The 26,748-nt window shown below is 38.2% G+C and overlaps 1 long non-coding RNA gene across 1 annotated transcript in view; it reads left to right on the plus strand.

Annotated features, from left to right (window-relative positions):
- Positions 1–1,971: 1,971 nt before the first annotated feature.
- LOC138407186 (uncharacterized) overlaps positions 1,972–26,748 on the plus strand; it is a 64,570-nt gene continuing 39,793 nt past the window's right edge. Inside the window, exons 1-3 of the long non-coding RNA XR_011240600.1 lie at positions 1,972–2,166; positions 2,550–2,659; positions 3,315–3,458. This is a non-coding gene — a long non-coding RNA (uncharacterized lncRNA). The remainder of the gene's footprint in view (positions 2,167–2,549; positions 2,660–3,314; positions 3,459–26,748) is intronic.

The raw sequence follows: 26,748 nt of genomic DNA on the forward strand, positions 1-26,748 counted from the left end.
AGAACTGAGGATGTATTTGCTCTTGTTGACGTTTCGCTACAGCTCCTAAGAGTTGTGCAAAATATTCTGCTGCATTGGATTTTAAAAAATGTAATGTTTTGAACATGAAATATGAATAAAAAAGAGAATGTGTGAGACGTCAGTGTTGCCTCTTGCAGTAGCCGTGTCTCCTCACTACTTCACAGCGGTGAGTAAGTAAGGATTAAATGAATTGCTTCAGCGAGGGCCAGGACATTAACGTTGCTATTTTCACAGCTTAAATCTGAAATGAAAATGAGAGGCAATTATAAAATTTTTCAAAATAACCATTATTACATAGTGACCATTCATTTCACAGTTAGGCTACTTTGGTCAAAGCAGGAGTGGTGAAGGTGACACAGCCTCTTATTTTTCTCTCTGTCTGAAAGGGGGACCTGTCTTTGCTTTGACCTCTCGGAGGAGAGCTCTCTATGTTCACTTTACAACATATTTTTTCTGTTTTTTCAGCTGTGTCAGTGTGTCTGACTGTCCAGGAACAGTCGTCCGCTCCGCCCTGCTGACACAGAAGAAGGCTTTTACAGGCTCCTGTGATTTCTTGGGGGGAATCACAATCTGAAGTGTCCACTCCAGCCACTGAAAAGCCGCTGACAGCTGTCATTAATGTGATTTCTTTCCTGCTGAGGGGAAAAAACTTGACACCCACCCACAGATTCCAGTCTTACTTTCCAAGGATTAGTATTTTTAGTATTATATATATATATTTTTGGTATGATAACAACTCCATAAAAACACACATACATATGTGCCATTTTTTAATAAAAACATTTCAGGGTATATTATTTATTTTATATAATTTCTGACTATTTTAACTGATTTTGACTGTTGTTTTCAAATTATATTTAAATTTGAGAATTTGTCATTCAATTTTCACTTTTCTCTGATATTTTATTGATTAAATGATAAAAAAAAAGATTAATGATAACAATCAATGGTTGCCGCCTTGTTAAACTAAAAGTGCACAGGTTTCATTATCACATCACCATCTTAATTGCTTTTCTGAGATCACAGTGAACATGTTTTTCTTTCTGCTGGCATCATAAACCTTTACCCATCTCCCACTCTCTCTTTGTTCATCCTCTCCTCCTCGGTGCACGTTTGTGAGAGGGATGCTCGCTGACACTTACTTGGACAGGGCAGAGTCTCCTCTCTCGGCGGAAGGTGTCCGTGCACGTGTGATGTGATCACCTCCAACAGATCAAAGGCCGTATCACATTAGTTATGCATGGCTGAGAGGTGAAAAGCTTCAGCTGAAGTCATGCAGGAAAGCTACTCCTTATTCTGAACTAATGACTTCCTCCTGATTGAGTGCTCCCAGTCAAACGCAGAGGCTCAGCTCTGTGGTCTTTTGCTTTGTTCCCTGTTAAAGGCTACAACATGAGACAAGAGACCCTGAGAGAAAGAATACATCCATCGTGTTGTGGCTTCTTTGCCATAAAGAACCATCTTCTCTGAGTATCATGGCGATGAATTTAGAGCTATAGACCTTATTTTGTGACCTTACCTACAAAACAGTTTCAGAGGAGACAACTTCTGTAGTATGTGTAATTACAGAAAGTAGAGCACATACCTATGTTCAGTTCAGAGAACTACACACAATTACACACAGTCATTGATATTAATTTCTCAAATATGCCAGATTTTTTTCATCAAGATCCATGAATTATGCTCTAGGAAAACAAAAATAAAAAAGTCTATATGTCGCAATGTTATACAAAGTAAAAACTACATCCTTCCACTAATTTTCTTGGAAATGAAATGTTTTTTTTAGTTATCCTGCTAAATAACAAAGAAACTGTCGCGTGACTTTTTAATGTTATGAATTGAAGTATACCTTTGTTTTGATCTGTCTAAGTTTGCCCTTTGACTTTTTCCATCTCCTGTTTTATTTTGAAACTGTGTCTCTATTGCTTTACTTCCTGTCTACTTCCTGTTTCCTGTCTACACCTGTCATGTGTTTCACCTGCATCCTCTGTATGTTTAGTTTTTGTGTTTCCCTTTGTCTTGGTCAGGTTGTCGGTGTATGTTTGTCGTTTTGAGCTCTCTTGGTTTCACTTTCACTCACCATAGTTATGTGACTCATTTGTGGAGTTTTGGATTCGCAGTTTGAGTACCTCCCTTCCTGTGACTGTAAGTCTGTTTATTTTAATAAGAGGTTTTTAAGTCCTTCATCTGCAGTCGGGTCCAGAAAACAGAAAAAACACTGATGAAACCATAACCTCCTCAGTGGAGGCAGCCATGTTCATAAAGTAGTGTCTGTGCATTTCTTGTGAGATCATATTTCATGGCTGTGCTCAGAAAGTGATCTTCAACATTTATGACCATATTCCCTTAAAATTGTTTAGGTAGGAGACTATTGTAATATATATTTGCAGTAAAAACAATGGAATGAGTTTCCATAAAGTGTTGATTTTACTGGAGTTCAGGCAAAATGAGTAGTGATACAAATACCCAACTTCAAGACTACGTCGTCCCCCAGACAGTGATGATCCTAAAAAACTATTGTTTTATAGAGGCAACAAAGCGATGAGCCCGAGGCTACTCTTTTGCTTCTCTTTACTCCGAGGCCTAAGGCAACAACCTTGGTCTGTACATTTCAACGGTGTTCAACATCGACTGGGAGGTAAATGCATCCTCTGCCTTCATTTATTCATTATCTGCACCATTACAATTTATTCCTGCTCATTTTATAGCTAATGCTGATGTCAGATTTTGACTTGTGTTTTCCAAGGATTAAGAGCACAGTGGTCTTGCTTACTGTTGTGTGTATCTCAGCAGTTTGAGCTGATAAGTGAAGTGGCTTAAAGGACGTGTGCCACTTTAAACAAATGTTGCTAATGGCCGGCGGAAGCAGATTTTAAGCAACTTGCTCACTAAGGACTATTTTCACTCAAAGGTCACCCAGAATAAGTGGAGAGGAGGAGGTACACCTCGTCACTTTTTGAAGGACTAAGTGTTCCGCTCTGAAATACACCGCTGGGAGACTCAAATGACTCAAAAGCCTATATCAGCGTGCACTTGTGGTCGGCGTTATTTATTTATTAATTTGAGGCCTGTCTACTGACACATCTGAGTGGTCTAATTGCTGCGAATTGACACCGGTTACTGTCCATAATGGGACCTTGGGAGTCTTTCGTAACCGCAGTTCATTCAGCTGCCCCTCACTGCAACTTAACTGCTCTTAAAATGTCTGATTGCAACATGGGAGCTGTGGGGCGAGACAGGATTATCAGTCTTTGTTGTGTGACTGTGTCTATTATCCTGACCTCTATTCACAGTGGGCCCTCAGGAGTGTCGCTTCCAGCCACACAGCAAACTACCCGGGCCCCCGACCAACAACAAGTGAACCAAAGATCTCCCCCTCTGTCCCCAATGCACCAGACACTCACAGCTCCAACGCTGGGCCAAGCTCTCCGCTGCAGGTAAGGCTATCGAATCCCTATTGATTTAATAAAGATAAATTGAAGGCACTTCCTGCTAATGTTATTGCAGTGGATGCGATTGACAGTTTGTGTGGACTGGTGATATTGTCGCCAAGCTGGGTGATAACCATTACATTAAGAAGTTCATTATTATTGAAGAGCTGCTCGCTGGGTCTTTAACAGGCAGTCTGGAACTTTAGGCTTCTCTCACTGTACTGTGTTGTTAAATGTGACGGTGGCGAACCGTGCGAGCTCTGCTGACGTGTGCGTGTGATTTCAGTGGAGGGATGGGCACGTTGACATCAGAATATTTCTTGCAGGAAAAAACCAGCATATGTGCCATTAATTGTGTATCAAGTGTTTTTGTTCTGATTATTTATTTTATATTATGTTTTGCAAATGGATAAATTCAGACAACAAAAAGTGGATTTTATTCACTTAGGTTTGAGAGTTTAATCTTTGCTTTGGTGATGTTTGCTGAAAGGTTTTCAGAGAAATGGCTGACATTTCTACTCGTTTTAATGTTTTAAATATAATGGAATGGCATTTTAACATATTTGCCTCTAAAAAGACACATTTAAGCTTTGAATTCATTGTTTATATATTTATTTCAAACAAATTAAACTATTGCATTTTACCTTTTCTTTGCCAGTTGGGTCGTTAGCTTATTGATATATTTTGGTGCCCAAATTTAATTTGACATAAGTAAAAGGTTCAACTCTGATTATAAAAAATACATAATATTCATAGATACCTCAACTTGAGCCAAAATTAATCCATTAAAATCCTGCTTCAGGAAATCACGAAATCATCTTTTTATAATTACTTAAAATTGCTATTTTGAGTGGTGGTAATATTTAATATGTTCGTAATATTTATTCTAATTATTTTCCTGGGTGGAAATTAGGTTGCTATGCAGAAAAAAGCCCAAAGTGTCTTGTCTTTGTGCTCCTGACTGACAGTAAGAACAGTGATGGAAAATGCCAGAGGACACAAATAGGGATCGTCCCTGCTGCTGCTCCCAGAAGGTTTTTGGATTCAGCACTGAAACGATGCAACACACAATGAACTATGGAAGCCAGTTCCATAAATACATAGCCATTAAAGCACGACAGATTAATTCATCATGTTTATTTTCATGGTGGATATCAGTAGTCCATATATATATATGTATATATATATATATATATATATATATATATATATATATACATGTTTGTGTGTGTGTGTTTGTGTGGAATCATATACAGTAGATTTGAAGGCATGGAAGGTCTTGAGGGCTTCTTTACCAGTATGAAATTTGACCTAAAACAAACATACACACATAATAAACAAAAAGGATAGAATGGATTTATTGCGTACATATTCACAATAGAAATGCCTCTGCTCCAATGGAGAGGAGAGGGTGTTGAAGTTAACATAATTATTTATTAGACCTTTTAAAACCAAGTATGGTGTTGCTTTGGGTTTCCCTGTTTCCCTATTCTTTCAGACAAAAGGGTGCAAGCACATCTGTTTCCACCACAGCAACTGTGAATTCAACTTTCGTGTTCCCTGATTCACCGCAAATTGCTAAATGGTTTGAAACTCACTCTGACAGCACCATTAGAGAGTTGTACAGAGATATCCAGTGAGGGCCATTAGAGGTGTATTGACCATTGTAAAATCAACATAATTTTAAACCAGAATACTAATTACAGAAACTGCAGATTTGAGAAACGCAAGAGTAAAAAAATACATACATTTCAAGTTTAAAGGCCAAAAATGGACCAGGGCATCTTTTTCTATCCCTTACGGTGTAATTAGACATTTACTGAATAGAGTAGCAGTGCTTTGGCACCCAGTGGTAACAGGAAATAACCCCTTTGACTCACGTAGCGAGTGGATTGTTTTTGTTGAAGTTATCTAAACTTGTCCCTCTGTCAAACAGAGCCGGTCCACCGACTGCAGAGCTTCACTTATCCTCACTCAGCCCACTACATCAGATGGGGATGATTGCAGCCTTGAAATCAATGAAACCACAAACCTTCCTGATAATATTCCCTCTTGGGGCACAGAGGAAGATACAGTCGCTATTTATCCATCCAGAGTATAGTGAGTCGACAGGATACTGGAGACAAATACAGGCTTAGATTGGAAACTGTACCCAATAATCAGATTTCTAAATCTGTGTTTACCAAAACTGATACAAAGTATTTTATTTATAGAATAATTTATAATCCAGTACTAGTTAGTTATTAGGCATCTAAGTTCCTATTCCTTCGTAAGGAAACACTTGTACATGATGCTACTTGTGTATCTTTGGACTGGTGAGATCAATTCCCCTGGAGAAACATCCACAGATCCCTAAATGGACCAATTTGACAATATAAAAGTCTCTCAAGCCTTCCGATCAATCATCTCTTTGCACTGCATTATTCCCCAAACAATAAAACAACAATATCAGATTAATATATAGTCTTTTTCTCTGCTGGGATTTATCCTTGTGGGGCGAGCGCCGGCTCCTCGTCTGAAGTCACTGAGCAGTAAGAGGGATTTGGTCGACGGAGCACAGCGCGCCCAGAGATGTGTCCGCATTTGAGGTCGCTGGTGGATGGCGAAGTTATCTAAAGCCCCAATTTGCGTTGATTTCCCCCGCCGTCCCACAGTGAGTGTCAGAGATTAGTGGTGCATCCATCTGGCGTGACCTCTAGGAGCTAAAGAGTTACTGCGTTGCCATCGTGTGACGTGTCAAACAATGCAAGGGCAAGACTGTCGTTTCAATGCCACGCTATGCCACTGGATGGCCCTTTTGTTAGATGCCTCAAAATGGTGGCCTCACATGTAATTTCAGCAAGCGTGCATGATCATGGTAACCTCCCCCCATCCCATGCCGGAATATTGTGCTGCAGTGGCATCACAAAGAGCAGGAACGTCCCCTGAAGTTATGTGGAGATGTTTAGAAGAATTGGCAGCTGGTAGATCACTATTTCTGACACTTTAGATGTAGGGACACAAAGACTGTGTTTTGTTCTGATCCACCAATTCAGCCCACTGGTATTTTCTTTATATATCTCAATTGTCTGTCAACAATATAAAAAATTTTTTTTATCATCTCAACGGAAGAAGTGCAAATCGTTACGACAAGCCTTGTGGATTGAAGGTCCCTATCTTTCCCCGTTAGGAATTAATGTTGTTGCATTTTCTTATTTGCTGTTGTGTTTGATGATCTATCTTGTGTTTTGTGGTTTGCCTGCGTGGTTTGAAGATTGCAAAAAGGAGGCACTCTTACCACTTACTTTCCATTGCTTAGTTCTCTGAGACTGTTTAGCCAAACCTAAATGTAATTTGTAATAGGACAGAACATGTAAAAATAATTAATTATGGTCTTGCATTTTTCAGTATAATTGGTTGTTTTATAGAGGTCCATGGCCTGCTTATTAATTGACGGACCTTCACGCATGATTAATCAACTGTGCTTGAGTATTCACACCCGAGGTTCCAGTATCTCTCTCATTTTGACTGACAAGCCAGTGGTCGAAATAGACAAAACTAATAGAGGTGGTGTCAAAATGTCAAATGGACCATCTCTGAGAACATCAACAGAACGTCTGTATTGAATCTCTCTGAGGCCTCAGTATTCCCAGGCCCAAACCACACAACTCAGTACAAACTGAAAAACTGGCATAAAAACCTCAAGTCAGATATCTGACATTCCCATTTCTCAGGCTGTCAGGCCTTCTCCTGGCTACAGCATTGTGTGATGTATAAATCCTTCCCCTAAGGAAGTGGAGTTACTCAAAATACCATGGATCCCATCCACCATGTTAGACGTGAAGGAGTTAGGCTATACCAAAAGGCATATTTTACAATATCTTATGAGAGGATCTGCTGAGACGTATCGAGGTGGGTATTGGCGTGGTTGAAGCATTATCTTTAGAAAGCGAATCAGTCTTTCTGAATACCAGCAGTGATAGTAAAACCCTCGAAAGTGACCCACTTTTAGTGATAAATATAAAATCAATGTTACACAAAAAACATGTAGAGCAGTGGAAGTTCACCTATTTTCGAGATACATCCTCCTCTTCAAATCCTTTTTGTCTACTGTGCATGAATGACTGTAAAAGTGCAGTGTTAGTGTTTTCAGACACTTCTCACTCTGACACTCATTGTATTGTTTGTAATATAACATGAATAATGTATATAATAATGTGTATTATTGAGGCTTCGGTCAGTACACATGAGGCCCAAAGTAAAACTAATAAGCTGAGCTCAGCAGGGACATGCAGACACGACTGAAGGGGCAACAGCTTCAATAAAATAACCAGGAAATCCCCTCACAGAGGTTTTTGGGGTTTTTCCACAATTTAAACAACAGTGTACATTAGCCCACACATGGACGCTCTTATTTTCATCTGATTCTGCATCTGATTAGCTGTTCTTTCTCTTTATCTAGATCTAGATCTGAATAATGAAACAAACATCTCTCTTCTAAAATGTCTATATCTGCTTTGGCAAAGAAAGAGAAAAAAAAAAAACATCACCTCAGGTCAACTCATGCAATGAGTTGCACCTTCTTTTCAGAATAAAGAAATAAAGTAATCTGTTGTATTTATCTTTAAAGAACAGTGTTCTTCCTGAAGGAGATGTTCATGTTTATGGAAATGATAGATTTATATTCAAATTTATATTCTGTATTTCAAATGTTAATGTTAAAGTTATAATTGTGGATGATGTTTTAAAGATCATTGTTTTTTAGTGAACAGGATGTAAAGTTTTAGAAGCATCTTCACAATCAGGCCGAGATAAAAAAAATGGTACAAAAAGTAATAAACATTCTCCAACTTAAAGTTAAAAAGTTACATTAACACAATTGTTAACTTTGATTTGAACAAATTAAAATGTTATTGTTACTAATAGTTTTTTTTATTGTTCCAACTATTTTCTTTTTTCACTGTGTGTAAAATGTGGCCCTTCAGGTCATGAATGAACGTTTATGAACATTTAAATGAATGTAATTACACCACATGTTGTGGATGGAGCTCATGTCTTGTGTTTTATAACCTGAGATTTCCAGAGTTAAAACAATATGTTACTTTTTACATGTTCCTGTGCTTTCTTTGGTTGACTACTTTTGAAACAGTCGCTTGCCGTACTATATACTCAGGGTAACGTAAAATAGGGGTTGCTTTTCATTGCAGCCATGCTTTTACTGGCAGAACAGCTCGGTGTGTGATGGGTCAAGTTTATTGTGAAGGTGTCAGCAGGTTTACAAAGCCAGACTGGACCACTGCAATGACCATATAATTCAAGTTGTCAGCCCTTTTCCATGTTGCAACATAGAGAAGAAGCTGACCATCAAGTCCTGCAGGTTGCCTTCTTAATGGTCCCTTTTCATGTGATAGCGGCCGCTCCAGCACTTGCATTCCAGTTTCATGCATGGCACTTTCATTACATTACAATTTGAAGAACACTTAGAGGGCTGTTTAAGTAGTGTTTAAAAAGGAACCCATTCGTATTACTCTTAACTGAGTGGAACAGGCGGTCAGAATCCGAGTCATACTACCAATGATATGGTCTCGGCTCAATACGGCCTGTAACAAAATGCCTGGCAGTCAGGAGTTAATGATGAGTATTGGGAGGAACCACATTATCTGCTTAGTGTTCATCTCTGAGAGCGCTGCCACATTATGTGCTACCTGGGCCAGAGGCAGAATCTGTGTTCATACCTAGATAGGACCCTCGCTGTGTGTTCCGCCGAGATAGCAAACCACAAAAGTAGCCATGACCAAAATGCTGATAATGGAATCTGTGACATTTGATGTGTTAGTTTAATCCCTCCACTTTGAGACTCACTCACTTTATTTTATCAATTTTATTTTGTGGATTTGCTTCACCTTGGCTAAGAGGGGTTGGATTTGTGGCTGCAAGAGGACTTTGGGTTGATTTCTATGTTATTCATATGACACACGTCCAGTTTCAACTTTTACAGACATATTGATATTTTGGCCTCTTATTTACAATTTATGACTAACTGCATATTCACACTGTACAGACATGTTCATATGATATAAATCTCATTAAATATAGTACACTACATTCACCTACTGAGCATTACACATGTTCTATCCTCAAGAGCTCGAATTAAATATTCAAATGAATGTTGATAAATAAAAACAAAATAATGTTTACAATATTTCAAATAGATTTGTGATTTCAGAAAATCAGAAAATCTCCTTGGAGCTGACCCCAAGGTCGTGTAAGAAACCAGGGAGAGTTAAATAAACAGTAGCAACCAACGGCTCTCAATAGAGCACATGTACCACAGTGTCCAAATGGTTCCATTATATTTAATCAAGCTGCACTATAGTCCTCACACACATATGCGTAGATATCATTAATTATTTCCTGGGGGGAAACTGTGAAAATGATTAAAAAATAATAATAATCTAAATTTACCCCTTTTATCAAGATCCATGACAAAATTGAATGGGTTCTTTCTTGGCCCATGTAATATAACAAAGTTTTGTGGAAATCTGTTCTGTAGCAACAGGGCTGTATTGGCGGAGATATTCGGCTGTTTCAGAGTTGCTCTCTTTTCCATGAAAATGAAGTATTCAAAGCTCCTGGTTTCTTCTAAGCACAGATAACTTTGTTGTAGGTCACGACTTAGCAGTTTGTGTCCTATAAGCCTGATATGAAGCAGCCATAATGAAGCTTATAGTTCATAGTGACTCATTGTAAAACAACTCCATGAAAAAATATTTTGCGGAATTATTACAAGCAAATCCTTTACTAATGACAGCAGCAGCCACACCAAAGAAATGGAAGATCCTGAATTTGAAAAATCAATCAATTCGTTGTATGCAAGAGCCCAGTTATCACAGGCTGCTATTACACACGATGTATGGGCTTATTGGAGCTGCATGAGATTACTATGCAAGAACAGTGGGCTCTCTTCCTTGAATCGACTTCAGAGCAGACTGTTTTCAGATGCCTCTCCAAGTTCTACTACATGCCATGATTAATTCAGCTGTAATATATGTAAATGTATGTTAATCTGTGTCACTGATATGCTAATTAATACCTAACTCCCACAATCCAACTTGTCCGCAGCGGTGGCAACACACTACTCGTCGAAGGAGGCGCCATGTTGAAATTCTGGGGAAAGATTGTCAATACAAATTGTTTGAATATAGTGAAGCATGTGCTGCTTTGAGTTGTTTGTGGCAAACATGAGGATTGTCTTTTGTCTGGGAGTCTCCCTGCATGATAAAATACAAACAACATCAAGCCTGTGGTTATACAAGTTATTTTAATGAGTAATAAGCTGGTGTCACATTCATGTTGTTTCCCTTTGTTCCTTTTTCAAAAAATTCAACATATTGTGAGCAGAATTGTTGATTTTTTTTCTTTTCTTTATTTATTCTGATAAAAATAATATAGAGCTTTGTTTTGGGCAACTGTAAAAGTGTGCATTCAACAAAGAGTCCAAACAGAGAATGCATTTATCTAAAATCTCAGTTGCCCTGATCTCACACTTGTTTTTCTAATGCACAACATCCCCAAGCATCATATGATCTCTGTATTAACAGTAGATGGCACCAAGTCATCGTGATGTAAAGGCTGAGATCTAATCGAGTCTTATTTTGAGTCCAGTGGCTCCATGAATAAATGAGTTATGGAGGAAAAGAGAAAAAAAAAATCTTGCCATCCATATCCATGTGATGGAATAATTTCACCAAAATGTATTTAATTTCACATTTAGAAGTAAAGACATGAAATACCAGTGCAAAGACAAATAAAAAAGTACAGTGTAGTCAGATCAGTTACTCACGGAGTTTGGCAGCGAGCGTGCCGATGATGTGTCTGACGTTTATTGGAGCTGAAAGGTCATCGATTGTGTTGCTGCGTTTGTTGCGCGTGAGCCGCTCACTAGAGGGGCCACAGAAGTGTTCACACACTACACCCAAACCCAATCGCTGTAAAACATGTTGCAGCACCAACTGGAAGAAATGTCAGGGACACGGTGGAGATTTGTGTTTGCTGCAGATAACGCTCTTTGAACCTTGACCCTGAGGCTTTAGGTCAGTGTTTCTTGCTGTATGACGATATCTGGTTGACATTCACAACACACGTCTTCAATACAGTGATTATTTGTTATCAGTTTCCTCAGAGTTCATGGTCAAGCCGTGTGGACGAGGACACGTGCATCTATGTACAAATGACATTGGAGTTAATAATGTTCACGACACAAGTGAATATTTTATGATTCTATTCCACTGTATTTATCTTGGTTTGTGGCAATCAGTCATCAGAAAACAGTGATTAATTATTCACATTTTGCTCATCAAAATTTATCATGAATGGTCAAATCACAAGACACCTGGTTTAAAAAAAAAAAAAAAGATGTCAAACATTTTTGGTTTTCATAATTAGATTCTTGAAGACGAGGTGAAAACAAGAGCATTAATGAGGACAAGATACAAGATGTCTGATGGTGTTGAATCTGGGTGAAATGAACAATAGTCAAGGTGAAGAGATGAACCTCTGTGTAGTTTACTTTCTGGCATATTTACCTTCACCCAGGAGGTTATTTTTTTCAACTGTGTTCGTCTGTTAATTAGCAGGATTTTGCAAAAGCTGGTGGGCAGATTACCAAGTAACTTGGTGGAGTGATGTGGTATTGATCAACGTAGAAAAAATAAAATTTTGCTGTGAATCCAGATCAGGGGGTCGATCATATTTTTCAACATTTTCACATTTTTCCAAGGTAATAGTTCATGGATCGACACATTTAGAAGACTAAAATGTATTATTTTGTGTAATTTGTTGCAGCTTGATTAAATTTAGTATATAAGTATATCATTTTTACATTGTGATGACAAGAACTTTTTATTTGTCTTCATACTCTTTATTAGTTACTTCTGCACATGACATGTGAGACAGCATCAGTATTGGCTGATAGATTTCAGTGTTTCTTTGCACCATAAAGTATATTTTTTTAAATATTTCTTCCAAATGACATTTGAATTTAATTTAATTTTCTATATTTTGATTTATACACTAATGGAAATGTGTGGAATGTAATTAGCCTCTTACTGTTTCATTGCTAATCCTCAACTTCATTTTTATTTTTTTTTCATGCAAACTATTAATGATCAGGACACACTGCTTCGACTTGCACTCATAAACACAGTCTGGCCAATTGCTTAGTCAATGTTGTCAAAGATAATGACATGTTGAAAAGAAATGAGCCCACTCATAATCGTGCCTAATCTGCCATTGCAGCCCTTCTTGTGACAGACATTAATCACGTCCGAATCCAGTGGGATATTTTATTCTCAATGCCTCAGGATAGGTAACTGAATGTCGGATACTTCAGCCAGATTCGAGTTGCACCAACCATAATACAATGGCCACTAATTGCTAATTATGAAATTCTCTGATGGGCAGAAGCGCAGTGGGTTCATCCCATTATTGTTTATTCCTCATTATGCTGAGCTTTGTGCTAATGATTCTATTTTATTCACAGCACATTCGAAAGAGTTTACCTAGTGTCACATGCAGCACATATACTGGGCTGGATACAGTCGCTGCACATGGGTCAAGACTGCACAAAAACAAAGCTTTAAAAGGACAGTTTTCAACTGTGTTTCATGGCCTTAATTGAATTTAAACGATTGTTTGCTTAGAGGGCCATAAAGTCCTTCAAGCAAATGTCTCCTGAATGGAGCCATAACAACAAGTGAAGTCTTTAAAACAGTCAAGGAAACATAACAACAAATCTCTAAACAGCTCAACTGTAAAAACTAATTGTGATTGTTGGTGGAAAACTCGTCCACAAAGCAATTCAACTTTGAATCAAGACGAGATCAGAGCATGCACGGAAGGTAATTTTACAGCTTAGTTGTGTTCCTGTAATTCCCAAATGGTCACCCTCAGGATATACTAAACACGCACTCCAAGCAGGGCCGATAATGACTCTAATAGTTTCTGTGTTGGTGAAAATACTGCTCAACAACCAGCACTGATCATACTGTCAGAGTTCTGAACTGACAGTCACCACATATCAATGATTTCATACACAGACTCACAGTAGGTCCCTGCCACATTAGTTTCTCGGAGGCTGGTGTGCAGCTCACTAGCTCTTCTGATGACAGACAGCATCGTTACAAATGATTCCTAAAGTCAATTGCCATGAATACATGGCTGGTTCATATAGACGTCATTAACTCAATTTAAATATAGAGAGGTAGTCAATAACATTGGTGTGGGAATGAAACTCTCTCAGTTACAGTTAGAGTTGTTCTTCCTAAGTTGTTACAATCATTTGTGTACAGAAACTGATGTAGGTAAAGCACCTGAGGACAACGGTGACGTACCCATGAGTATATTTGCAGGGAATATGATGCAAATTAAAAAGTGATGCTTCTTAAAAGCAACGATTTCAGTACTTTAAACCCTCTGAAGTACCTCAAATGTACTTTGTCACAACATTGTGTCGTACATTTGCAGTTCTGATGATCTGATTTCTTTGTGAGCTACATGAGCTACAGCAACAGCTCATTTATAAAAGTAGGACATCCCTGTGCCGGCTGCCGTTCTGGTCGGCAGTGTTATTGTATCGTACAAAAGGCTTGACGTGAAAAGAATAGCAATCTCTTCAAGGAGGTATTTTGCTCTGTGATTTACTGAAACTTCTTACTGCGTGTTTTTGGACATGCTTTCTGGGGCATATAAGTTTCATGAGAATTTCTTCAGGTCAGCTTCTGTTTTCCCTTCATCATGTGTTGATATTGGAGCAGTGAAAGTAGAATGAAAAGCAGAACTTGTGCAAGACATGTTTTCTGACACTTAACTGATGTGTCACACCAACTTTTTTGGCTCAGGATTCATGAAATATTCCCTGAGGAACCGGTGAAAATGTTGCCCTATGTTGCAATGTTAAATGTGTAATACTGCTTACAAACAACATACAAACCAACCAATCAACTGACAAATGGACAGGGGTGAAATCATAACTATTGTGTCATAACTTCAGCAGATAGAGACAAATAGGTTTTCAGGTCCTCAGAGGTTGAGGTGAGTCTGCAGAACCTTTCAAGATAGATTCATAATGCTTGCAGGTATAGGTTTGGATTAAATTATGGCCAAATTCAATTAGAAAGTGGATTTATTCATAGTGTCTTTGTAAAACCCATGGGATTTTCCCAATCAATTGACTTTCACATGACCTGTTCATTGCATTCAAATGACTGGGGAGTAAAGCCACTTTAAATATTAGAGAGCTGATGTTTGTTTCACCCCATGGCTATTGACTAGGTCTAGAAAATCTTTACTGTCTGTGGTCAGGGTCGTGTCGGGAGGCTCATGCAGCACATCTTCTCAATATCACTCTTTATACACGTTTTCTAGTATTATTTTACATTTGTGCATCAAAGTGATTATTTGCATTTGTAGCAAATATTATGGGAATAACAGTGTTTAGGAGCGTTCTCATTATTCAGATACTGCATGTTATATATTACAGTTGAGAGCAGTCCTCTAAATACTTTTTTTATTACTTCACTGCAAAATATCTCTTCAAATGTATGAAACTTGAGTGAAAGTTGCTAATATCCATTTTATATGGCATTTACAACACCAGTATCCAATATCTATATGTTATCAATTCAACCATCATCTATCTGCTTCAGGATAAAGAACGAAATAGAACTGAACTTTTATAATAGAACTCAATTGCACTTTAATTTTTCAAGTTTTCATTGTCTCATGTTTTCTAGACGAGTCATTTTTGCATCAAGGTTGCTGCGGCTGTTATATGATTGAATCTCTGCCACCAGCTGAACCATTACTCTCCAGCATATCTCTGTTCTTGTGCACTTATTCATTCCCGACGTTCCAATTATCTTTGAATCAATCATTAAAATCTATTAACATTGCATGTGTTTTTATGGATTATCTTATGCTGCATTTCTAGTCATAATGCTGGAAGATTTTCTCACTGAATAAAATTTTTACTGCTCATTATACTCTATTCTGTGTTTCACTAGATCATGTAACATCCAAATGGACTCATATACCACTTGCTCTGTCTTAATCTTGATTATAGCACTATCCAGCATTTGATTATACACGCTTAATTAAAATTTAAGGTGTTTTTCTCTTTGCAGCCAACTCAGAAGAAATAAAGGTGATCGTGGCCCTGCATTTTTCTGAAGCTTGGGATGTCTGAATGGGAGCCATGTGGTGAATTACCAATTGTTTTGCATTGTGTATTTCCCTTTAGGAAATGAGTCAGCAGTATTTTCAAACGTTTTAATGGTTTGATTCATGCAGTATTCAATTTAAAGGCATTGCTAAACAGATCTAGTACCTGAGTACCACATTGTTTAGGTACTTACAGGTCTCTGTGTTACTGCATCCTTTTTCTAGCAACTTACTGGACAATATCCTGCTTTAAATCACTTACAATCAAACGTTTTTAGAACACCACCATTATCCTAGATTAACCGACATTTCAGCAGTTGTCCAGGTCAAGATTTAGGTTGAGGGGTAAGCGTTATAAATCTATCGTGTAAGGTTAGGAAGACTTTTCTTAGGTTTGAAATATGTCACAGAGCTTTGGTAAATTAAGAGAATTTGTTAAAAAATAGATTTTTGGATTAGGTTGTAAGAACTCAGTAAATAAAGGACTTGAGGTTAAAGTTTAAAGTTGAGGTTATTTAGGTTTAAGACCCAGATCCAAGGGTTGGGGTTAGGCGATGAGATCATATTGGTTAGGGCTCAGGTTTTCGATTGAGATTAAGAGCAACACATTTGTGGGAAGTGTGGGACAAACTCTCTGAACAGTATTTGATTTCCATTGTAGAGAGAACTGAAGTGTTCGGCAGTTTTTTTATCAAATCTAGATTAAGATCAACAAGAAGATTCCATTTATCTTTGTTTGAAAAAAATCTGCAGTTTTTAGTTGTTCTGTGCTGTCATCTCAGAAACACTGAGACAGTGAATTATGTAAATTTGAATAAGCGCTAGAAGGCGTTCTAAAATCTTTTGACTTTTAAATTCATAAATTCGTAATGCAACTAATAGTCACTTTAATTTTAAGCTGATATGCTGTTTGTTTCTTTGATTGTTTGATATATCAATTTTAGAAAATTGTAAGATAACCAACAGTCCAAAACCCAAACAAAGACCAAAGTAATATGAAACATAGAAAAGCAGACTATCTTCACATATGACAAGCTGGAACCAGGGAGTATTTGGCAATTTTGCTTGAAAAATGATGTAAATAATCAATAATCAAAATAGTTATTAATGATTAAATAATTAGTAACATCTAGAGTAAGTATAATATACAACCAATGCAGTTCCGTGTAATTGGTATTGGAATTTGTGACACCAGGAGCTAAATATCTTCGCCACCACATACTAGCTAATTTACTCTTTTTAATTCCCTTTCATGCACTTGGTTTAAGAGATATTGATCCTTTTGTACAACCAAGACATTTTTGTCCCTTTTCCTAATGAAGCTGTCACTCTTTGGGTTACTTTCCACAGAAACCCAATGGTAAGATTCATTACAGCCAGGAAGGAGATCCGTACTGAGTAACTGGCTCACGGTGGCTTTTAAAGGCCTCCAACCTCCGCTACAACAGGAACCTGAAACTCTAAACCAGATCCATTAAGTGCATAACTTAGCAACGACAACACCTCCACTCAATGAACTTGATAGGATTATATTTGTCAGCAGAGGATCAGTGTCAGGGTTTGGCTCGGGTCGAATTTCCAGTATTATGTCAAATTTTGACTCAAGGATTTTTCTTCAAAATCTCACACGGGCAGATTTAAGAGGGGAACTTAGAAATATGACCTTTAAAGGCAGAGCATGTTTTATTTTTTTCATTTGCAGTCATTTTGTCATAAAAAACTGATTTAATTACCCAAGTGATTTTCTTTAGGTCTAGCATCTTTTTCTCTGTTCCTTGGCTTTCTTCTGAAAGCTGAACCTGCATCCTGCTGCCACACCAGGGACAGGGATTACCAGAGCCAGATTTGGGAAGTCGGGGAATATTTCTCCAAGAGAAGTGATCAGAAGTCAGCAATACTCAATGAAGGAGGGATTTCCTCATCCTGTGAGCACTCACGCTGGGAGGAAGTCGCACTTCTGTAGCAGCGGCAGAGCTACCCTCTGTGACCTGAAGTGGTCAAAAGCCTCCGGTCTGTAGCTCTTCTGAGAGCTTTCAGCATCTACATAGTTAAAAGCATTGAGTAATGTGTTGAGGTCAGTAATGATGCCCACATGCTTTGTGCTTAGTCACCTCTTTGATGTATTCTATGTGCACAAAGGAAAATGTCTGCTGCAGCCTTTATGAGTGAGCTCTTTTAATGGAGTGGTGGAATTGGATCTTTCCATTCAGATTTTTGCCAAAATAAAAGAAGCAAAATCAAAGTATGAAAAATATCTAGGAAAAATGCAAAACCTTACTGGCCCTTATCAGTGTTTTACTATTACATATAATGTTTTCAGATTAATACCGATCTGTCTGTTGCATTATCGTCTAGGCTGTATTGAGGTTGAGCTCATTTAAAATACAGTATCCAATGTTGGGTAGTTGAATCTACAGCAGAGCATCAATATGATGAGTATCTTCAACTGCTCAACCGGTCCATTCGTCAAGTCCTTAAGGCTAGTGAGGGTCATGTTCAGGACAGGTTGGACGTTCATCATCATTTTGAATTGTTAACACAATTTTCTTTTTGGAACATGTGGTTCATGCAGTTCAGCACACCCGAGATGTCAGTCAGCACACAGTATCATGACATGCAGGTTTGGAGGTGCTGTACGTCAGGTATCAACCTGTCTCCTTCAGCCACCTCCTCATCTGACTCCAACAGCAAAGCAGCCCAGTTGGCACATAGGCCTTACACTGCCCGCTCCAGCAACAGCTAGTGTGTAGACAATAGTTGATTTAGATTCAGCAGATTGTTGTGTATTTCAATTCAGAGTTCATTTAGTCTTTGCGCTCGAATGAGGAACTCTAACAGAAAGTATCTCTGGCAGCAAGTATCATTCTTTGGGCCCCAGTTTACGATGTAGGGACAGTCATCCTGATGCAGTAGTTGTGTAACTCCAGCCTTTTGACCCACTCACTTTCCCACCTAACGACCTGAGACATAGCTACACCTTCGCCTGATAGCACAGTTTTATTTTTGCTGTGATGCATCCTGCAGTACCAGAGGGAATTTGCTTAGTCGCCAGTGGACACGGTTTCAGGCTCCTCTCTCTGCTGGAGTGTCAGGTTTGTGTTCAGCACTTTCTCAACTGTAAGATAACCGTGACTCAGGCTGTTAGCTTTAACTATTTGCAACACAACCTTAAGTTGTGCATTTAATGTCTCATTTACTGGCATCCTGCAATATTTCTACATGAACGACCATTGCCACGCTCTGGTTAACTACCCTTGTTGCTGCGATGTGGCAGTGGCTACTTCTGTGATTAGCCATTGGCGATTTCTGCTGAAATCTGATAATCATGCAGTGTCAAACAAATGGGCTATTTGTAAAAGCTTTTCTACAGATATTACAGAACATTTGGCCAACTTATCTTCTCAGCCAATGGAGAAAGTCCAACCGATCATGTTACTTTATCACTCAAGCTGTTTTCTTTGATTTTGCATCCGACGGGTGTTGAAAACCTCATCAACACACCCACTTGCTCACAGTGAGTCCTCCTGAGGGTCTCCTACCATTTTCTTACATGGGATCATTTGGATATTGGCAGGAGAAACTTTGGAAAATGTCTGGAGCCTCTCACTCGGACATTATCGCTTTCACAAACAGCCCCTAGAGTTCGGTGCATGTCGTCATTTGCATTTCTAGGTCTGGCCTAGCTGTTGCAGACCATCGAAAAAAATTAAAGAATGGTCTCTGCAAGACAACAAACTTCACACTGTTTTTCAGCGATACAAATACATTTAAATAATCCTGAAATTGAATTAATTCAAAATGACAAAAGTGTGAACTGAGAGATCTTTTGGAAAGTAATTCAATGTTTGTTTACTTGTGTTTTAGGGGAAAAAAGCTCAGTGCCAGTCAAAGAGATTGATATTCATGTTCGCGGGGGGGGTCAGCTTTCATATGAAAGATGCTGAGATGTGATTTTGATTATGACTGCTCCAGTGCCACCCTACTGAGATGATGTTTTTGGTTGCTGCCTCAGACATTTAAAATTGCTTTACCAACAATATGAACTGACAAAGAGGCAGAGAGTCAGCAGAGCGGACAAAGAACTAAAACCAATCTCTTAATTAGTTAACTTTCAACAGTAAGTTAATAAGTGCTTGTTCTGACTTTACAAAAGTTCTCATTTCACTGCAGAGCAATTGCAGTGTTTATGGGAATAATGAAAGGGCAGTGGTATTCTTAGTCTCCTCCTTTGTATTGCAACAGAGACCTCTCTCAATGCTACCGTGAAGACACCCAATTAAAATCAGAAAATATGGCCTTTGAGCCGGAGGTTACTGCTCCCACTGGTTTATTTTCATGGACAAATGTCTGTCCATGGAAATAAATATACTTTACTGTGTTAAGCAAATTCAGTGGCCGTGTGTGTGTGACTCTAAATAATGGCAAGCCTCATTACAACTATTTTCCACTCCAGTGTGTTCTGCGGTTGTTCAGTTTGCTGTGTTAACTACATGATGCTTTGATTAAAAAAGACCAGAGCTCAATTACAGGTGGGGATGTGTCACTTTTGTGGAGATGAGCTGGCAAAGCTCTTTATACTGTAGAATAGTAAAAGTGTGTTCAATGGCCAATGGTAATGAATATAAGAATCCACAGCCACACGAGTGGTTTCCAGTGTGGTCAGGGATTGACTTTGTTTCAGGATCTGTGGCACTACATGTAAATATGAGTGGATAATTAATCACCTAAAATTAAATCCATGGTCATGAAGTCATCTTGAGATTGATCACTTTCAACAGCGAGGACACTGTGGCCACTGTAAATCACCGGAGCTGTCACAAACATCTGTCATAATGGTTATGGTTAGGTCCAACGGGTGTTCCAGCAGTAAACTGACAGACAGTTGGTCTGTGAGCGTGTTACACCTTGTATGCATTAGTTCAGCTTTGCCTCCATGCCTGTAATTACTGCCCCCATCTGAATGAGCTTAGCGTGCCAGTGTGAAGGAGTCCCAGTGGGGCCCAGCGTGGGTCCTTTCAGCCCTGTATATTCCAGTCCTGCCATTCCAAAAAAAAATAAAAAATGTATTACCGCCTTGCAGCTCTGGTAAATGTCATGCCATTCTCTCCTGTGTGGGAGGAATTACAGCCACGGCGGTGGTCAAAGAACCTCAGCTACAAAAACCAACAGGAGGCCGGGTATTTTGAGAAATAGAAATAGATGAGCAAACAATACATCTTGTTTTTTTTATTTTTCATGTTTTGCTGAGGGAAAGAGAGAAAGATTAGACCTCAATGCCGTAAATATAACATAATATGTGCTTTGTAAAGAGGCAGTAAAAATGGTTCTACGCAGAACCCTTTCTTCGTTAAATTACACTTATACTCATTACTACTATTTTGTGAATTTTAAGTACTCACTGCACTTTTCCCATGTGTTATCATTCTACATAGAATGTTTGAATGGTGATTACATCATGATTCTTGGGTGTATATTCAGGTTTAGGCCCCTACAACACTTGTAGTTAAAAGGTAACCATTAAGGTTGGGGGGAGATTGCTGTTTTGGTTAAATAGTAATAAGTAATCACATCCTGTCTTTTTCTTCATACTGGCATTGTCTTTTTTAGAATTTAACTACAACCAGAATATCTAACCTTAACCAAGAGCTTAAGCATGTCTAACCATTACCATGAAACCATTATGTTAGAATAGCACGGTGCATAAGACCTTTTTCTGACTTGCAAAAGGTTTTCCATGATCCATAAAAAAAATATAACCATAGTGGAATTCCTTATCTCCTAAAACCACATTGGCAAAACAATAAAATACTTTTTTATTCTTCAGGAATAATGTTTACCTTTTGAAGGCCCAACATGTAGCGGTCCTGCTTGATGCAACTGGTCCAAGGAGAACATCGTTCTTGAAGCCTTTTCCTTGTAAAACATTAAATTCTCCAGCAGAACATACATTTGTAGCTTATCAGTGACATACTCCCCCACACAGGGGCACTGACATGTGCGTGAGTGTGTACATCACTGACTCTGTATGTGTTTGAGGATTTATGAGGATGCATTGGTGATTCTGGGATCGTGGCTCTATGATGTTGTGATGAAACACCTTGTGATTATGCTGCAAACCTATTTTTCCCATGGGGGTCAAATAAAGTATCTGTCTATCTGTCGCCTGTTGGAATGTGAAGTGGTCAGAATAATGCTCTCTCGCTGTTTGCATTTTTCAAACTTTCTTCCTTTTCGAGCACCTCATCATCCATAATACCCACAATTGCGGGAAATTTGATAAGTGATTTGTTTCTCAGTGTGCTTCTGCAGGAAAATCATCTTTCAACTCATTTTCACTTGTCAGGGATTTATTTTGCACAATTCTTCAAAAACTGGTTACACTTGGTCAATCAAACACTTTAAGGTCTAATTCCTACTATAACTAACTCTTTGAATGTAATATGATCCTTATGTTTTCATATGTGATTTTCAGTCGGGCTGTTCTCTACTTTTCAGATGGTTGATGGATTGGTCAATATGCTCTCCTCTGACCAAATTCTCATTGTTGCGTTCACAAAGAGAAAAGAACTACATCAATATATTTCTGAGGTTAATCAATTATTTTGGCAGCAGAAGAGACGGGCTTCCTGTAAGGGGTGTGGGGTGTTTTGAAAAACATGCCCCGACCCCATTTTTGCAATTTTGGACTGACCCTACCTAATGGAGACTGCCAGGTCTATAACATGATTAATGTTTACTAAAACTTTACCTGGAGTTGCCTCCAAAATAAATGTCGAAGAGGTTGTCGGTATATGCTGCATCACGTGACTAGAAAGTGTAAAGTTTGTGGACTGCAGTTTGCACATCACAGCAACATAGATTATCATCTAAAATGGTAAGATCACTTTTCTGTATTCTATTAATTTTAATGTTTGTGGTAAAGGCCAATGATGAAAATCTGAATTGTCTTATTTCAATATGTTGAATTATAATGAATTAAGGAAAATTAGGTTAATGGGTAGAGTGCATTATGGCAGATAATATGCTATATTTTATTCTTACCAGCAAAGAGGTTGGTTGGTGGATGAGTTAGATGTTGTTTTGTTTGGTTGGTGGATTAGTTGGATGTTTTTTTTGTATGGTTGGTTGAGGTGCAGCACCAAAGGGTGGCTGAACTCTGTGGATGACGTATGTGTTTATGTTATGCTACACTGAGCCTGAGGAATGACTTGGAACCAGAATGAATGAGCCGTTGTGGTTTATATACAAAGAAAAAAAACACAGATTGCTTGAGGTAAATTCTACTTTTTGACTGCTTTGTAATTTCCTAGTACACAAAATCAACATGTTGTGAAGCTAAAATGGTGTAAAGCAATTCACACATACTCGTCCCTCTGTTTTCAGGAAAGTAAGATATCAATATTGGTCAAACGGCATTAAAAATTCAGCTTAGTTTATTTAAAATGGGCAGAAAAGTTCCCTTTGGAAAACAAATCTGGAAGATCAAATGAATCATCTTTATGTGGAGAGGCAATTAGGAAAGAAAGTTTTCTCCTGTGTGTGTGTTTTAACTCAGAAGTGAACATTTATCATATCACAGCGTGGTTTCCTGATTGAAGTGTCCCTCAGGTGATTCGTCTTTAAAGACATTAATCATGAATGCTTATTACACATGACCTGCTGATACCACAGTTCTCCATTTATCTCAGGGAGGAAGACTCCCTGTGTGAGCGGTCAAATACTTACACCTGGACCCTCTCATCCCCACCGCTCCCCCTCCAAACCAGAAACTCCCCCACCCCTCACCCCTAACCTGCCTCTCCTCCCCCATATGAGGAGAAATAACTTGGATATGCTGCAGGATGACACCTTACTGACTGTTTGTGTAAAACAGAAAACACAACAGGTTATCAAAACAGAAACTATAAAAACTCTTGTATCTTGTTAAAAAGTCATATTAGAACAGTGACACTACAGTTTACCTGACACAGCTGCAGGGAAAGCAAACAGTTTCTTTTTTAAAGTGATTACACATCACAGGTTGCTGAGCTGGAGGAAAGACGACACTCCACCAACATTTCATGCATCTTCTTTATTGCTGTTTATCAAATTTGATCTCATTTTATTCCAAGTAAATTGCTGCTGCCACTGCCTGCTGATGTTCCCGGAAATAATACTCAGCTATGGGTGTTAACTCTAGTAGTGCAAGTCTAGTATTTTTAAGTTATTGTTGTGCGATAAAGGTCAAACTACCAAACTTAAATAATGATTGAAGTTATATTTATGTTGATTGGTGAGTTTGTTCCAATGCAATTCTGTGTCAGTGGAATCAATCTGTTCCTTGTTTCAAAAGTAGGATTATACATCTTCTTAAATGATGACACTAGATTTTTTTATGTTCTTATATAAAGAAATGCAACACCTTGTTTAAGAACTATATTCTCAAGGTTTCTACGTTCACACCTTGTTAAAGCCCTATGAGACAAATTGTGATTTGTGAGTATGGGCTATACAAATACATTTGATTGATTGATGATCCTTTTTGTGTTCCTTTACTTTATTCACTTTATGAAATACAACTCAAATCAAAACCAGACATTAAACTGAGCTCAACATTCAACATTGAGACTATACACGCAGAGAGAAGTGTAATCATTCTTCAAATCCACTGTTGTGTTTATTTTTACTTCTCACTCTGCCCCCTTGAATGTGCTATTGGGGCCAAAAGCTTGTTTTTATTTAATCTCTTGAGTTATTGTCCAACTTTTACTTCAGGTCTGATCACTGGACCATGATTGGACCAAAATAGAAATGTGACCCATACGGATTTACACGTTATAGTTCTAGGTGTGAAATTAAAAAATAATAATGTTAGTTTATATGGGAAGTAAACAACGGTGGTGGCAGGATGAGGTATCACAGTCCTGTTGTTCTTTGTGTCATTGTTTCTTGGTTTCAGAATCGTTCCACCCCTGGAAATCACAAATATCAAGAAAATTGTCTTAATAATTGAAAACAATGATCGTCAGATAAATGTATGCAGCCCTCATGACCAGAATAAAAGCAACCCTTCACAATGTAATATTATATATATATGTTATATGACAACAGAAAGTGTAAATAAATAAATGTCAGAGTTCTTTCACACAACAATCTGTTTATTGCAGAGATGTTTTCCCATTCACTTTTCCTGAAATTCAGTTTTCTTATGTGATTAATAGTCATTATGAAATGACAGTGGTGTAGAGCCAGAGCTGGAGATCCTAGTGAAGGTTTAGGACACGGAGCTAACAGGCAGAGTTTCAGAAGCGTGTATGCAGGGAGGGTGAAACTGAGGTTATGGAGGCTCTTCAATATTTTACAGGGGAACCCCTCCCCTGTCATAATTAGATAGATTACATGTTAGCCATGCTGCTGTGTGCAGAAGTGTTTTTTAAACACATCTGTCCTGCAGGCAAATGGAAAGAAAAGTCAAGAGCAGTGAATGCACCATTAAAGGCCACACACACACACACACACACATACACACATCAAGAAAAAGAGAAACTTCGTCATGTTGAGCAGTGATTAATTTTTAACCGTGACTACAAAAGGTTTGGTTAAAAATTTAACGGCCTTGTGACCGACTGTGGCAGTCACATGTCGAGACGGTTCAATCACTCCAGGCTGCCTGTGCTGTTGTGTCCACATGAGCTTTGCAAACAGTGTTTATCACTATCTACAATACAACGTAACACAATACAACAACAAATGGTATAAAAAACTGGATTTTGTGTTTAGAGGATCAATATCATCAACCGTCATCTTTCTGTCATAACTGAAACACAGTCCGGCAAAACAGGAGCTGCTTTTTGTCTCAGTCACAGAGCGAGGTAATGATTTTACACAGACACTCCTCACGTTCTTGCTGATGATTTTAAGCCAGCGTGTATTTTTTACAAAACGTATTTATATTTTATAGTTTTTCTTATTCAGTGGTAGAAAACTGGGTCATACAGTTTGTTGCATATTATTGACTCTCAGCAGAATCACTGGCTTTTTAAACTGATGCCTTTAATTCTGTTTGTTTCAGTGCTCAACTTTTGACCCTCGGAATAAGTTTAGTAATTCACTGATGATTAGCAAAATATATACTTGAACATTACAGCACATTGCATTGGAAATCTGGACATTAGACTTTACTGCTTGATGCACCAAATCAGTTTTGTCTTTTCTTCAATAAAACTGTGTACGTGCTAAAAAGGTTATGACTCCAGCAAGGAGGGAATGTTTTCATCAGCGTTTGTCTGTTAGTCAACAAGATTACACCAAAACTAGTGGACTCAATGAAATTTGGTGGAAGAATGAGGTGTAGTTAGGAAGCAGTGTGGGAAGGGAAGAATCCATCAAGTTTTGATAGAGATCATGGTGCTGATCCAGGATTTTATTTTTCAGTTTCTTTAACATTGTGAGATATGGATGTCTTTCTTTCTTTATTTTTTTTACAGTTTTCCCCATATCCAGTTTTCCCAATCACACTTTAAGGGAAGTGATATCTGAGTGTCTACAATTTGGTACAGCTTGATTGAATTTAAGGTCATTTTGTTCCAGCACAGGTAAATATGACTTTGCATCTCAGTGTGTCAGCTTATTTTTGTGGACAGATTTCCTTAACCATCATTGGCTGATGTACGTACATGTTTTCTACCATTAACTATTTGCATACCTGAATTACATATATGTTAAATTGTTGTTGATTATTTTTGGTAACAAACTAAGGTTTCAGACTTACTTCCTTATTGAGGCCTTCAAGAACAGCTCAGCTCCTGAAATGTGAGACTTGTGAAACAAAAGGATTTTTGATTCTGTATCACACTTGACAATTATCTTTTCAAAGTTAAACCTGTTTTTAAGTGAGAATTTCAGTGGTCTATCTGATATTAAAAATACAATTAATGTCTTTGGCCATGAGGGGATTAAATCATTATGAGCTTCGCTTTTCTTACAAGGAAATAGTTTTCCTCATGCAGCGCGTGAGTAATTAATCGCTACTTTTCCAATATAATCTCCGATGCTATATTTAAACCCAGAACAGTTTGTATGATGTTTCCCCTGTGGACAGCAGGACCATCTGTGTTGT

Source organism: Paralichthys olivaceus, chromosome 3 (genome assembly GCF_024713975.1).
Source record: "Paralichthys olivaceus isolate ysfri-2021 chromosome 3, ASM2471397v2, whole genome shotgun sequence".
Taxonomy (NCBI): Eukaryota; Metazoa; Chordata; class Actinopteri; order Pleuronectiformes; family Paralichthyidae; genus Paralichthys; species Paralichthys olivaceus.